Raw genomic sequence first — 12,395 nt, 5'->3', positions numbered from 1 at the left:
AATGCTTGAGTGGCTTTACCAAGATGATATAACTAGTCGATGGCAGACAGAATTTACACTCAGGTATCCCAATTTCCCACCTGTACTGTCCAGTGCGTTGCACATATGTTCTTAGGGAGAGTTTGGAAAAGGGCCATCCATGGTGTGATGAGAGTCACCAGCTGTGTCATGGGCCATTCAGGATGAAGGACAGCTGTTTGTTTTCCGCCCATAAATGCATTCAACCATTGTTTTGTAACCTTTGTGGTCTAAAGGTGGGGAGAAAATAAACAGGCAGTTGTAACTGTATGATAATTGTAATTTTGAAGAGTCAACGGTTCTAGGAGAGTAAATTGGGGCCAACACCTAATCTAGCTTGGGGACAGTTGGATAAACTTCCTGGAGGAAGTGTCATATGAGTTAAGAGCAAAAGGACCAGCAGCAGATGGTCAGCCAGGTGAGGAGTTTCTAGCAGAATGTACAGGACACAGAGGCTGGAGAAAGCAGAGGAATTAAAGTTATGTGAGTTTAGGAGTGGACTCTTGAGAGGAAAGCGAAGTTCGCACTCTAAAGGGCTTTGTAATCCAATTAAGAGCATTGGACTTTAGCCTGAGGGCAAGGCAAAGCCCTCAGGGAAATTACATGATTGGATGTGCATCTTGGACCAATCACTCTGGCTGCAGTGTGGAGAATGGATTGGCCAGGGGTGGGACCAGAGGCGGTGAGACCAGGTGGCAGGCCTTGCAGTCATCCACGGCAAGAGACACTGATGGGATGGAACAGGGTGGAAGACATGGACTGATTAGAGAGCAATTATGGGGTAATATGGCGGAACAGCTAGAACTTGATGATTGCTTGGATATGGGAGGAGGCAGATGGGAGATAAAGGCCCCATTGACTGAAGGAGGAAAGGCTGGAGGAAGAGCAGACTTGTCAGAGTGAGACCAAGAGGGCCTGGGGAGATAAATTCAGGTGTGGATGTACTAATATCACGTAGAATTCAGTCGGCCCTTATTGCGAACCAGGTGCCATTCATGGACCATCTCATTTAATCCTCATAATAATAACTCACATTTCTGAGCCCTGGTACCATATCCCTGGCACCTTGCTAAGGACTCCACATGAACTGACTTATTCACGGTTACCTTAAGGTCTGGGTTATTTCTTTTTTTCTTTTGTCTTATAGGGCCGCACCTGTGGTATATGGAGGATCCCAGGCTAGGGGTTGAATTGGAGTTGTAGCCGTTGGCCTATGCCACAGCCACAGCAATGCTGGATCCAAGCCGTGTATGCAATCTAAACCATAGCTCACAGCAATGCCGGATCCTCAACGCACTGAGCAAGGCCAGGGATCGAACCCACAACCTCATGGTTCCTAGTTGAGTCATTGCCAAGATGGGAACTCCAAGGGTTGGGTTATTATTATTCCCCATTTTACCAATGAAGAGACGGAGGTTCAGAGAGATTAATGTAGCCAAGCTTGTAAGTGGCATAGTTCACATAAGAACCAGTCAATGGCAGAGGCCTTGCTTTTTTAAAAATTTTTTTATTATATTTGATTTACAATGTTCTGTCAATTTCTGCTGTACAGCAAAGGGACCCAGTTAAACATTATATATATATATATATATATATACACATATATATTTAATATATATACATATATACACACACACACACTCTCTTTTTCTCATATTATCTTCTATCGTGTTCTATCACAAGTGATTGGATAGAGTTCCCTGTGCTGTACAGCAGTACCTCATTGCTTATCCATTCTAAATGCAATGGTTTGCAGCTACTAACCCAAACTCCCAGTCCATCCCACCAGTGCCCTTGCATTTATTTACAGACCATATTATCTCCATGTGGAATGTTCGAGGCTTATGGGATGCTAAAGAAAATATGTCCAATATGTAGCTGGAGTTCTACGACTGGAGCTCAGGTGAGAAATATGAGCTGGGAGTACAGACTTGTGATTTCTCAGCTGAGAGATGGTATTTTAAGCCACAGAGGTGACTAAGCTGTGCAGGCTAAGAAGGAAGAGAACTGTGGGCAGAACTAAGGAAGTCCAACACTCACAGGCACATGGACAAGGAGCCTGCCTGCAGTAGGGGTGGGAAATGGGACAGGATGAAACGCTGAGGAGAAGAGCCTTTTTTAAAACTGTTTCTCTTTCTTTCTTTCTTTCTTTTTTGTCTTTTGTTTTTTTCGGGCCACACCCACTGCATATGGAGGTTCCCAGGCTAGGGGTCCAATCAGAGCTGTAGCCGCCAACCTACACCACAGCTCATGGCAATGCCGGATCCTTAACCCACTGAACAAGGCCAGGGATCGAACCAGCCTCATCATATACTAGTTGAGTTCGTTAACCACTGAGCTGCAATGGGAACTCCGAGAAGAGCCTTTTTAGAGGTTTGTGGCCACCTGTGTCAATGCTGGGAGGGCCTGGAGAAAGGTGAGGAGGTGAGCAGACCTCAGATGACACCTGGAGATGTACAGATGTCCCGTGGAGGCAACATCAGCAAGAGTCAGGACGGTGCTGAGTGGGCTCCGGAAGCGAAAGGAAGTAAGGGGTGGGGGTGTCATTCTGTTCAAGAGTTTTAAGTATGGAGTTCCCATTGTGATACAGCAGAAACAAATCCGACTAGTATCCATGAGGACTCGGGTTCGATCCCTGGCCCTGCTCAGTGGCTTAAGGATCTGGAATTGCTGAGAACTGCCGTGTAGTTCGCAGATGCGGCTCAGATCCTGTGTTGCTGTGGCTGTGGTGTAGGTCAGCGGCTATAGCTCCAATTTAACCTCTAGCCTGGGAACCTCCATATGCTACAGGTGCAGCCCTGAAAAGCAAAAAAAAAAGAAAAGAATTTTAAATATGAAGAGCAGCAGCGTGTTAACCTGAGAGGGTTGTGAGCTAGAAGGGAGGGCTGTTCCTATAAGACAGAGGGGATTTGAGCCTGTGTAAAGGCTTATGAGAAAGAGTTGTCAGAAGACACAGGGGGAGTTCCCTGGTGGCTCTGTAGGTTTGGTGGTGTTACTGCCATGGCTCAGTTGCTGCTGTGGGTGGCACAAGTTCGATCCCTGGTCCAGGAACTTCTGCATGTCATGGGGGGAAAAAAAGAAAGAATTTTTTTGACAGGGAAGCAGAGGGTTGGAGATACAGTGAGGTTTCTGAGAGGTGGGCAGATCTGATCCAAAGTTCAGGTCATTTTATTAAAGACATACTCCTTGAGTGTCTACTCCATGGAGGCTGGGTCTTGGATAACCTACCTCTTAAAACTTCCACTGTGACGGAAGGGGAAGAGTAAGAATAGGGGCTGCACATGAAGGTTTTCAATGGACGGGGAGGAGGCGGGGCTCCAGGCAAGGTCTAGGAGGGCAGGAACCTAGAATGACTGGGGTCCGTGACATTGAAGGAGGTTGTTTTTATTTTTATTTTGTTTTTTGTTTTTGTCCTTTTAGAGTTGCACCCGTGGCAAATGGAGGTTCCCAGTCTAGGGGTCCAACAGGAGCTGTAGTTGCCAGCCACAGCCACAGCCACAGCAACTCAGGATCCGAGCTGCGTCTGCGACCTATACCACAGCTCACAGCAACACCGGACCTTTAACCCACTGAGCAAGGCCAGGGATCGAACCTGCGTCCTCATGGATGCTAGTCAGGTTTGTTAACCACTGAGCCACGAAGGGAACTCCTGAAGGAGGTTCTGAGGGGAATGAGTGAGGTCAAAACAGTCACTGTCATGACCGGGAAACAGAAGGAATGCTGTGTGTGCTGACGGCCTGTGGATGCGGAGGCTGTGTCTAGCACCATGTACGGTGATAACCGCCAGCAGCACTTGACTGTCTGGGAGATGGAGTCAGGGGCATGGTTGGTTTGAGCCAATGCTCCTCCACCCCTTTAGGTGGGAGCAGGAGCAGTAAAAGGATGACAGGACAAACGAATGAGGATATTGACAAGAGACTAGATGAACTGATGGGCTAAATGGGAACTAGAATAGAAGTGGAAAGAAGCGGAAATGGAATGGGGCTGATAGGTTAGAAATTTCAAGGGATTAAAAACCTCGGAATTCCCGCTGTGGTTCAGCAGGTGAAGAACCTGACCAGCATGCCTGGGGATGCAGGTTCTATCCTGGCCTCTCTCAGTGGGTTAAGGATCCAGCGTTGCCACAACCTGCAGCGTAGACCGCAGCTCGGATCCGGCCTTGCTGTGGCTGTGGCATAGGCCTCAGTTGCAGCTCCACTTCAGCCCCTAGCCTGGGAACTTCCATAGGCTGTAGGTGCTGCCCTAAAAAGAAAAAGAAACAAAAAACAAAAACCAAAAACAAAAACACCTCTGTGAATCAAAGAACCAGTGTAGCAGGAATAACAAAGGAAGAGCAGAGTAGTAGCTTAAAATATGTCTACAAATTCCTTGGCATTCCCTTCAAAAGGGAAGCCTGACTCCCCTTTCCTTGGGAGTGGGCTGGACCTAATGCTTCCAACATATAGGAAAGCAAAAAAAAAAAAAAAAAAAAAAAAAACAGAAGGTGCTAAGTTATAAAAGGCACTGTGGCTTCCTGCTTGGTCTCTCCTGGCTGGCTTGCTGTAGGGAACAAAGTTGCCATGTCTTAAGGACACTCAAGAATCCCTATGGAGAAGGCCACGTGGTGAGGAACAGAGGTCCCTGCCAAGAGCCCAGGTGAACCTGCCTGGCAGGAAAGTGAATTTCCTAGGAGGTAGATGCCTCCCACTGGGTATCTTGGCTGCAACCTCCCTAGACTGTGAGCCAAGACCACCTGGTTAAGCAGCTCCTGGATTCCGGACTCTGAGGAATTGCGTAAACTAATGCATCTGTGTTGTTTTAAGCGGCTCGCTTTTGGGTAATTGGTTTTGCTGCCACAGATAACAACACGGTCATTGAAAAAGAGGAGGATGAGGAAGGATGGTAGTATGTTTGTTTCAGACCTCCGAGGTGGGACAGCAGGGGCGTCGTGGCAATGGACGTCTGAAGCAGAGGAGGAGGATGGATACCTGGGCTGAGAATTTCACACCTGAGATACCCGAACCGAGACGCTGGCCAGGTTACCTGCATATATACGGAAGTTATCCAAATAAAGGCCAACTCAGTTTAAAGAAAAAGACTATAAAGCACAGGCTAGGTGCTGAATGATCAGGGATGGGGGTCAACAATGTTAAGAGTGGAGGTGAACGGCCCCAGCAGGTATCTCTACACACAATCGGGGGAATAATGACTTGAAAGCAACACAAGACCATAAGGAGGGCTCTAGTCTCTCTTTGGGTTCCAGTAGTGTGAGAACTGCACTTAGGAAAAGACTTGAAAAGAGCTAGGTTTTCCTTAAAGCCAAGAGCAGCGGATCCACTCAAGCCAAAGGCTAAGGATGTAAAGGTAGGAAGCATGCGGACCGCGGCAGGGAGACGCAGGAGTGCGCGTGCGCATGCGTGTAGTGGGGCGGGGACGTGTAGGGAATTCAAACGAGGCCCAAGGCGAAGGATGCAGAGAAGGTTAATTGCCTGGCATGTGAGTTTTCTAGGCTCTCCCTCCAGTCCCTGTCTCAGCACTAATTCAATTTATCAGTAGTTCATGCCTATCATATGTGCACTGCTGGAGGCTCAGAAACACAGAGGCTCTGCATGTTAAAGGTGGCATCTGGCTCAGAGTCACTCTAGACACTGAGATTATTGTTCCAGCAAGGGTTAAACTTGAAATTTATCTACTTTTCTCACACAAAATGTTGTTCTTGCGAAAGCACAATTTATTCTTGGAATTCCCTGGTTAAGGATCCAGAGTTGTCCCTGCTTCTGTTCAGGTCACTGCTGTGACGCAGGTTCGATTCCTGGCCCAGGAACTTTCACATGCTTCTGGGACAAAAAAAAAAAGTACAATTTATCCTTCATATTGTTGGAAAGAATATCATTAGAAAACACTCTAAAGACAAATTTCCAATTCTATAGAGGTAGATAATAAATGTTTATTGGTACATGGTTGATGTTTTGTTTTGGTTGGAGGGGTTATTCCATTTCTTTTTGTAAAAAAAAAAAAAAAAATGTTCTCACTAGTTCTGAAGATTTCCTATAGAAAATAATTCAGCATTTGGGACTTATTCAGGTTTTATAGAACAAGAAAAAGCTGCTTAAATATATAAATATATGCTTATGGAACAAGCAACTTCTGTGTTGAGGTTATAAAGATGGTAATTTGAAGTCCTATAAAGAATGGGCATGGGAGGTTCCCTTGTGGCTCAGTGGGTTAAGGATCCGGCATTGTCATTGCTGTGTGGCTTGGGCTGCTACTGTGGGGCTGGTTCGATTCCTGACAAAAGAACTTCCCCATGCTGTGAGTGTGGCCAAAAAAAAAAAAAAAAAAAGAATTGGGATGGTTATATCCATATACAATATGTGAAAATGTATTACTTTTAGGGTAGGAAAAAATGTACGTGTATAGAAATATCTCTAGGTGTCAAGTGACAGTTCTGCAAATGAATAAAAGAAGATATGAGATAAGGAGAAGAGGTTACTTCTTGTTCACTTCACATGTGGAAACAGCTAGAACTAAAGAATCCATTGAGCGTTTTCTGAAACCAGAACAATGTAGCATTCTAGACGCTGTGACATCATTTTTTAAAAATAGCTGCTTTCACCAACAGATAGCAGTTTATAATGAAAACGTTTTTTCATTTCTTTTGGGAAGAGGGAGGGGAAAGTTGGGAGAAAGGGTGACTAGTGACTAAGTGAGATAAATGTTCTAATTGTCCCAGTCTCCATGTAAATAGAAATGTAACTGGCACCAAGCTACAAGGTCACGTGCACATTCTCTCTTGAAAGTATTAAGCAAATAGCCCATTGGATTGTTTGGTTTTAGGACTAGCAAGTCATTAACATGATGAATTTTATTATCGGCCTACCTTTAACAGACTAAAGCCATCAACAGTAACAAGACAAAAATCTCCCTGGATGCTTCCATGAGGACTTTGATAAGGGTGATACAGATATGGTCCCCAGAGGCATCCTGGGGCCAGGGCTGTGATGTGGAGGATGCACCCAGGGCAGGCCTCAGCAGGGGCAGATGGTGGCTCTACTTTCAGAGTCCCTCTGTGCCTTACACAGTCTTCTGTCCCACTGTTTTCAGAGTTACAGAGAAACCTTGTTGCTGGTGGTGGCTGGCAAAGTTGGCTCTTGAGAAAGTTTCAGTGGTATAAATGCTCCCCCCACCGTGGAAGGACTTCACACTCCCCCAAATGGGAATGAGTTGGGAAGATGTGTGTATAAATGGGCTCTTGGGAACCAGAGTGGGTGGGCTCCAGGACACACCACCTGCTGCGTCCACTCCAGCCCCAGACGCCCCTTCCTGCCAGATGCAGTTACTAGTCCACAATCAGTGCCTTATTTACAAGGTTTGGACTCCCTTCAGAATATAAATCTTGAGTTCCCGTTGTGGTTCAGTGGGTTACTAACCTGTCTAGTATCCAGGAGAATGTGGGTTCGATCCCTGGCCTTGCTCAGTTAAGGACCTGGTGGTGCCATGAACTATGGTGTAGGTTACACACTTGCCTTGGATCTGGTGTTGCTGTGGCTGTGATGTAAGCTGACAGCTGCAGCTCTGATTCGACTCCTAGCCTGGGAACTTCCACATGCTGCAGGTGTGGCCCTAAAAAAAAAAAAAAAAAAAAGTAAAATATAAATCTCCCTGAAAAAAATGGGGATGGGTGCAAGTTTCTTCTTCCCCTCTTCCTCCTTTTCCACTTCCTCCTCTTCTTCCTTTTCCTTTTCTTTCTTTCAGAATCTGCCCATGACAACTCTGCTGTACATTGTACTAGACACTGGGATACGAAGACTAGTCAGGGTTCACATCTAAGAGTAAGAACCTGTGGTTTAGCTGGTGGAGAACCACGCAGGAAGGCAATAAACTTTTTTTTTTTTCTTTTTTAGGGCTGCACCTGTAGCATATGAAAGTTCCTGGGCTATGGGTCACATTGGAGCTGCAGCTGCCAGCCTACACCGCAGTCATGGCAATGCCAGATCTGAGCCGAATCTGCAACTTATGCCAAAGCTTGTGGCAACATCAGATCCTTAACCCACCGAGCGAGGCCAGGGATTGAACCCCCATCATCATGGATACTAGCCAGGTTCATAACCTGCTGAGCCACAGCAGTAACTCCAGCAATAAGCTTTTACTTATTCAGTGACAGAAGATCACACAGGGTACATCTGGAACAGAAGAGAGTGGTTAATTCTATGAAATACGGTAGTGAATATATAAAGAAAGCCTTCAGGAAGATGCTGGTGCTGGAGTTTAATCATCAGAAGTGTCCATGTTTGGGAGTTCCCTGGTGCGTTAGTGGGTTAAGGATCTGGTGTTGTCACCGCTGTGGCTCAAGTTCAGTCTCTGGCCTGGAAACTTCTGCACACTGCAGACGTGGCCAAAACAAAAAACAAGTGTCCATGTTTGAATTTGTATTTAAGATTAAATTCATGTCAAGTAAAGGCCCAATAGTGACAACGCAATGAAGAGCAGCAAGCTTTAGCTGAGCACATCTGAAGTGCCAGAGGCTCTTCTGAACACGTACGTGATCACCTGTAATCCTGACAGCACCTTCATGAAAATTATACTCCTAATACCCCTTCACTAGACAAGAAGACTGAGACACAGGGAGGTTAAGCCAAAGACCAAACAGCCAGTAAAATGTGGCGTTAAGATGGGACTCAGGCACCCTGACTCTAGAGCTACTATGGCAAACCTTCATAAGATACACTTGACCTTTGAACAAAGAAGAGGTTAGGGGTGCTGACACCTCCCTCAGCACACGCCATGCACAGTAGAAAAGCTATATACTGCTATCTTTGCTTCAAAAACAAAGTAATTGATAAATGACACCCGACGACAGGAGCCTGAAACAGTTTGGAGAGAATCAGGATTCAAACCCTAATTCTTTTGATTCCACACATTTTGATCTCTAATCAAACACAAATTTTCCCTATACTTAGTAAATTTAAAATCTGTGAAATGAAAGCACGGGTGCTATATTGCCTAAAAAAATCTGTATGTCGATGGACTTGTGCAGTTCAAACCTGTCTTGCTCAAGGCTCAGCTGACCCACCTCCAATAATGTCACAGTACAGACAAAACTGAACACCTTTTGGGAGTTCCAACATCAGGGAAAATGGCAGTGGCTTAAACCATCACCCGTGTCCTCAAAAAGCACAGGCCTATGAGTTCCCATAGTGGCGCAGCAGAAATGAACCCGACTAGTATCCATGAGGATGGGGGTTCAATCCCTGGCCTTGCTCAGTGGGTTAAGGATCTGGCGTTGGCGTGAGCTCTAGCGTAGCTTGAAGATGTGGCTTGGAACCTGCGTTGCTGTGGCTATGGCGTAGGCCAGCAGCTACAGCTCTGATTCAACCCCTAGTCTGGGAACTTCCATATGCTTCGGGTGATGCCCTAAAAAAAAAAAGTACAGACCTAGACATCAGTCTTGTATTGGCAGAGCGTTTGGAGCCCATCACCGACCGTACCAGCTCGGCCAGATTTCCTTAGCTATACGTGTAGTCATAAATGGACCACGAAGAAATTTTCTGTAATGAATTTCAGTAATAATTGGATTAGATACTCATTTAGTGCAGATTTCAAAAAAGCCACAATGTTAACTTCATGTTCAAGGGAACAAAACTGCTTTGCAGAGATCAAATGACACAGCATTAATTTAGCATTGAAGATTGCCCGCTGGCAGAGTTGTGGGTAAGCATGGAGTCGGATTCTCTTGAAACAAAGCTTTGAAATTATTAATGCCATTCTATACTGAAGTCAGAATATAGAACAGTTTAAATAAAGAGCTGGACCTGAGGCTACGGGGCCTTATTATTAAACACAACATGTGTGAGTTAATTTGGCAAAACCTGATCTAGCATGTTAAATTGATGATGTTAATTTAAGTACTATTGGTTTTGTATTTCGGTTTGGACTGCATGGGTACATTTGCTTTGGTTTTATAGTTGTAAAAGAGGCATTAAGAGTTTATCGGAATTTCCGTCGAGGCACAGAGAAAACGAATCCGACTAGGATCCATGAGGATGTAGTTTCGACCTCGGCTTCGCTCCGTGGGTTGGGAATCCAGCATTGCCCTGAGCTGTGGTATAGGTCAAAGACGTGGCTCAGATGGAAAGTGGCTGTGACTGTGGTGTAGGCTGGCAGCTTCAACTCTGATTCGACCCGTAGCCTGGGAACTTCCCTATGCTGTGGGTGCGGCCCTAAAATGTCACACACACACAAAAACAAAAAAAAGAAAAAAAAAATTATCTACCTTAAGTTAATACTGCAAATTCCAACTTCTATCTCACCTATCATCTAAAAGTTTTTAGTTTTTATGTTTTTTTTTTCTTTTCTTGAAACCTGGGATTTTGACACTTAGCTAAAATGGCTTGTGGGCCTCCAGAGCACAGTTCATTTGTTTTTGGAATGTTTCCTCTTTCCCTAGTACTTATCTACTACCCCCAAAGGCGGTCACTTTCAGTTTCCTGTAGTGAGTGTGTAGATAAAGCAGTTCTAAATGCCTTTAGGCTGCAAGCAGCGGAGATCCCAGTTACCAGGGAGTTGGGGAAGGCAAGTATTTTTAGTTGAGATGGGTATTGGGTTGGAAAAAGCAGAATCTGTTGAAGTGAATGAGTAAAGAAAAGAAGGAAAGAGTTCCTGTTGTGGCTCAGTGGGTTAAGAACCCTGCATAGCGTCTGTGAAGATCCCTGGCCTCTCTCACGGGGTTAAAGATCCAGTGTTGCTGCGTGCTGTGCCATAGGTGGCAGATGGGGCTTGGATCTGGCGTTGCTGTGGCTGGGGCATAGGCCAGCAGCTGCAGCTCCAATTCGACCCCCAAAAAAGAGGAGAAAAAAGAAAGAAAGAGTCAAAACCATTCTCACAGAGTTCCCATGTGGCTCAGTGGGTTAAGGATCTGGCATTGTCACTGCAATGGCTCGGGTTCCATCCCTGGACCAGGAACTTCAATGTGCCAAGGGTGCCACCAAAACCAAAACCAAAACTAAAAAAACTATTCTCACATTTCTCTCTATTCAGTCCCTCCTTCCCACTGTTCTTTCCTCGGTACCTGAAAAGTAGCCATGTCCTGATAAATGTTTCCTATGTGGCTCTCTAGGGGAAAAAGTTCTGGTTTACAATGTTTGCCAGTTTCTGTGGTGTAAATATTCCCACCTTGGTTTCAAGCTACCAATGTGATGTCACGAAGCACAGAGTTGGAAGAGATTTGCAGGAGCACCATCACGTGGCTCGTCCACCAGACAGACGTGGCAGGAGTAAACAGCCTCTGAGATTACAGTCAGTGGTAAAACCCTGCGTCAGTTTGCTGGGACTGCCAAAACCAAATACCACAGACTGGTGGCTCCAACAACAGAAATTTATTGTCTCATAGCCCTGGAGGCTGGAAGTCCAAGACCACGGTGTGAGCAGGTCTGGTTTCCTTGAGGGCTCTTTTCTTACCTTGCAGCCACCCTTCCTCTTGCTGCCTCTTCCCCTGGTTGTCCTATCTCTCTGTGCACTTGAACCCTTGGCATCTCTTTTTATGTTCACATCTCCTCTTCTGAAAACACTTAGTTAAATTTGATTAGGGCCCACACTTACGGCTTCATTTTACTTAATTACTTCTTTAAAGGCCCTATCTCCAAATAGTCACATTCTGAGATGTTGGGGGTTAGGACTTCAATATACGAACTTTTTGAGGGGAACACATACACAATTCAGTCTATAACAAATGTAGTAAATTAATTAAGAAGTGATGAATTTTGAGTATTTCCTTTATATTAATTAATTAATTAATTTTTGGTCATGCCCTCAGCATATGGAAGTTCCTGGGCCGAGGATAGAACCCATGCCACAGGACGGACCCAAGCCACTGCAGTGACAACTCCAGGTCCTTAACCAGCTAGGCCACCAGGGAACTCATTCCTTTATTTTTAATACCATTCATTGAACTTATATGTTTATAGATTTAAATTTTAATAGTGGTTATGGTTTTTTATGGCTGAGTCATATTCTGTTTTATTTATATGCCACATCTTCTTTATCCATTCATCTATTAATGAACACTTAGGTTGCTTCCACACATTGGCTATTGTAAGTAGTGCAATGAACACTGGGATGCATATATCTTTTCAAACTAGTGTTTTTGTTTTCTTTGGAAAAACACCAAGAAGTGGAATTGCTGGGATGCATGGTAGATTTATTTTTAGTTTTTTGAGGAACCTCCATACTGTTTTCTACAGTGGCTACAATAATGGCTACGTTTAACAGCTGACTTGAAAAATTCCTGATGATTGGAAATCCGTTCTCGTGAGCTGGTGTGAAATGATTCTAGCATGGCTTTATTTATTTATTTATTTATTTGTCTTTTCTAGGGCCGCACCTGAGGCATCTGGAGGTTC

This window comes from Phacochoerus africanus, chromosome 15 (assembly GCF_016906955.1).
Source record: "Phacochoerus africanus isolate WHEZ1 chromosome 15, ROS_Pafr_v1, whole genome shotgun sequence".
Lineage (NCBI taxonomy): Eukaryota > Metazoa > Chordata > Mammalia > Artiodactyla > Suidae > Phacochoerus > Phacochoerus africanus.
This window is presented reverse-complemented; position numbering follows the sequence as displayed.